Raw genomic sequence first — 4,125 nt, 5'->3', positions numbered from 1 at the left:
ATAGGTTCATATAAAAATCTGAGAGAAGCTTTGGAACTCTCCTATATAAAGAGCAGATGTAAAAGGATTTACATACATTTTCTGGAATTTCAGACACTGGCTAAAGCAGATCTGTGGAATCCCTAGAGGTCTGTAGACTTGAGTTACCATTTCCTTGTTTGGAGGCAGGAAGAAAAATAAAAAGATTATTCTATTTTAGGCCATCATAAGAGGCATTTCCATGGCCACCAATGGCATTTGGGTACTGACTGAGGAAATAGAAAGAAAGTATGCTCTAAAGGAAATTTGTACACTAGAGAAGTATAGCTAGTAGCTTGAAGCTAGGACATAGTATTTGTGTTCTTTTGGTACCTGAGAATTTCACTTTCATCTCTCAGCAAAAAGATAAATGAAAATATGACTGTCAAACACTGGCTGTTGTCGATGGCAGGTGGGAACATGGAGGGAGAGGATGGCCCAGGTATTGGATTATCGTCTCCTTATTTGAGATGTTGGATATTTATCATGAAAAAATTTTTAATTAATTTTTATTCTCCAGTAGACATAACCAATTCTATGACATTTCTTAATTTGGCTTGTTAAAATAGAATTTAAAAAATATATATTTTTTTATTTATTTGACAGAGATCACAAGTAGGCAGAGAGGCAGGGAGAGAGAGAGGAGGAAGCAGGCTCCCTGCTGAGCAGAGAGTCCGATGCGGGGCTCGATCCCAGGATACTGGGATCATGACCCGCGCCGAAGGCAGAGGCTTTAACCCACTGAGCCACCCAGGAGCCCCTTAAAATAGAAATTTTATATTAAAAAATTTTGAAGGAATAATACCAGTATGACAGTGATGCCATACCCAAGATTCCAGTAGTCCTGCTTTATCCACATTTTCAGCTCTCGTGGTCTCAGTTACCTGGCCATCAACTGCCATCCAGAAGCAGATGTCCTCCTCCTGATGCATCAGAACATCAGTGGTCACCTGACGCTGCTTCTGGGCGCCGGGGTCATTCCCTCCACTTCCTCTCTGATCCCCGCCATTTTGTCATCTCACCTCGTCGTAAGAAGGATGAGTGAAGACCAATCAAATATCTTGAGACATACAGCCTTTCACATAACATCTATTACAGTATATCGTTATAATTATTCCATTTTCTTATTAGTTTTTGTCAGTCTCTTACTGTGCCCAACTCATAAATTAAACTTTACCAGAGACGTGTATGTAAGAAAAAACATAGTGTACATAGGGTTCTGTACTAGCCCCGGTTTCATGCATCCACTGGGGGTCTTGGAAGGTAGCCCCAGTTGAGAAGGCGGAATGACTGTATTATTAATAAGTAGAGTCTATCTAGAAGCAATAGGTCTTCTCTTACAGTTGATTATGAAGAGTATTGGTGATGGTCTTAATAGAAGTTAGACCACTGTGGAACATTTAGCAAGTATTCTGTTTCTTTTTAAATTTATACATAACTTCATTTTATATTGCTTTGTTAAATAAATTCCTTCATTATTATATATATTTATATATCACATTTTACATTCCATGTATTGTATATAAAATAAATATAAGTGAATATATTATATATAATGAATGCAAATACATAAAATATGTAATGTGAATGTAATGTGAATATATAAATATGTATGATATTGTCTGTTATATGTTATTATGTACTATGCTATGTTATTATATGTGATAATTACATAGCTTAATTACATGGCTTAATTACATAGCTTAATCAGCTCAGTTCCTTTATGAATTAACTCAGGGTCTGGCTTGTGCCTCTTGAGGAGCAGATGGCAGGCCAAGGGTCTCTCAGGTTCTGTCCTATGCCCTTTGGAGAAGGGCAGTGACAGGGCTCCTCACACATGGGTAACAAACTTCCCATCACATGACAAACCCAGCAAAGGACTCATGTCCATTTAAAGGATTTGTCTAGTCTGTCCTGTGGCCTGTGAGACGATGGCTGGGAGCATGCTGCCAGATAGACACCTGCTGAAGAGGATGAGGCCTGATGAGATCTTTTCCTGAGTGTCTTAGACACAAGGCCTGGAGTTGAACCCAGGCAGTGGGGCCTCCAGAGCCTGTGTTCTTAACCACTCTGTTTACCGCCCCTAGAGAGGCAAAGACAGAGTTAAACTGAGCCAAACACATGACCAAGTTACATTGGAGCAGCAAGGAATGCCTTGACAGCTGAGGAACTCACCCTACCCTACCTGGGGCTGCATTTCCTTGTAGACCTTCCAGAACCTTCTGATTGCTTGTGGCTGTGGAGAGCACTGCTTGTTCTTCCCTACTTTCTCGTGTCACTTCAGAATAAGTAACTGATATCCATGTAGAGAACTGTTCCTCTTCTTTATAATCTGAATGAGCACAACTGTATGACAGCATCCTGGCCGTCCGTGGCACCACCGTGACAGGGAGGAGAGCTCTAACGATCCTCTTCGTGGCTCTGTTTTTTTAGTGGTCTTCTTTTCCTATAGAAACAGAAGAGTTCTTCTTAGAGATGTCATTTGAAAACAGATTTCTGCTAATCAAATCTCATTTGTTAACTGAAAATCTTTCTAGTACAGTAAATCTTTTTTCCGCAAAAAATGACATTTGTTTTCTCTGCACCATTCTGAAAATTATATCCAGAATTTACCGTTATTATTTTTCACCATTGATATAATGGACACGTGGGGGGCAGGAATCTAATAGATCGATAAATCCTAAAACTGTATTATTTCCCTTCTGTTTGAGATCCAATAGCAGCTCTGCACTGCTTTCTAAATACCACATGTCCCAGAGAACAGGCCACAGAGCCCCTCACAGCTTCGCCCCGACCTACCTCTCTAGAGATTTCTCCAGCTTATTCAGCCCTCAATTCCACACCTCTAATTTCTTAAGTTATGGCATTTATGTACAAATGCATGTCCGCTATTTTCTTTTTTTTTTAAATAGAGGAACACATTTTATTATTATTTTGCTATATAATATATTAGTGAATATACTCAATGCATTTTCTCAAATGGCAAATGAGACACAAGATAACATCTTTTCGATTCCTGAAAACCTCAGTATCATCTGTCTTTTGGAGGATCGTTTCCTACGACATCTATGATACTGTCCATGAGGATACCAACGGTGCTTCATAGTAAAGAACATTTTGCTAAGTTGTTCTATCACAGGTCATTGCTCAAAGTGCATTGTTTTTCTTCTACTCTGCTTTTCAGTACTTGGTCATGTGTTTCTTCATTATTATGCAGAGGATCTGGCCGAGGGATAAGTTGTGTATGTTCCTATGGAATGTCCACAGAAGGGTGGTCGCACACTCTCATCCTGCCATCAGATGTCAAAGCGAGCTCTACTTTGCAATTATAGTCTTCTGGTAGAGAAGAATATGTGGATTCATGACAAACACAATATAAAGCTCCGGTTTGAATTGGAAATAAATATTTCCAGATAGTTCTGTTTGATATCACCCATTTTACTGCTGCTAACGCCATGGTGAATCAAGATGCTTATCAGGTAATATGAAAGAGGATGATCTGAAGAGAAACTGATTTTAAAATCTTCTTCAAGGTATATCTGTTTTCATTCCTGACAGCCGCTCACCACGAGCCCGCCATTTTACCTCTGTCAGCTATTTTCTTAGCGCCCGTGACTATTTATTCATTTGGTTCTCATTGCCTGTCACTGTTCTTAGCATTTAGTTAGAGCTTACTGCATTTATTTGAATTAATTAATTTGCACATATCACGATAAGCCTCAAACTATACCGCATGATACTTATGTAACTATTTTAGTCATGTCAGCTCTGGGTACCTGCTACATGAAAATCTCTGGTCTGAGCGCTTCTCTGTTATTACCATAATGGAGACTTACAAAAAAAAATTATCTTCCCTTCATTGCTCCTCCTTTCAAAGTCATTCTGTATTTTTGAGTGATTTTAACAAGCTTAGTATGGTAATATCTTGGTACATCAGAAAATGGGAGCTCTCAACAGGTAGAATTGTAGACAGAGATGAAGTGGGCTATGTGCAGATCACAGGAAGAAATTGAGCCATGCTTCCAGAATGATCACCGGAGGAGACTGGATATAAAACATTCTGACACCAGGGATAGAAAAGGCTTTGTGGCCTCGTTGGTTTCAAAG

The 4,125-nt window shown here is 39.3% G+C and overlaps 1 pseudogene; it reads right to left on the bottom strand.

The window, feature by feature from the left end:
* Positions 1-3,049: 3,049 nt before the first annotated feature.
* LOC111144384 lies at positions 3,050-3,475 on the bottom strand (annotated as a pseudogene).
* Positions 3,476-4,125: the final 650 nt, after the last annotated feature.

This window comes from Enhydra lutris, unplaced genomic scaffold, assembly GCF_002288905.1.
Source record: "Enhydra lutris kenyoni isolate GAN:26980312 unplaced genomic scaffold, ASM228890v2 scaffoldscaffold11, whole genome shotgun sequence".
Lineage (NCBI taxonomy): Eukaryota > Metazoa > Chordata > Mammalia > Carnivora > Mustelidae > Enhydra > Enhydra lutris.
The sequence above is the reverse complement of the archived record's forward strand: the minus strand, read 5'-3'. Positions and strand labels throughout refer to the sequence as shown.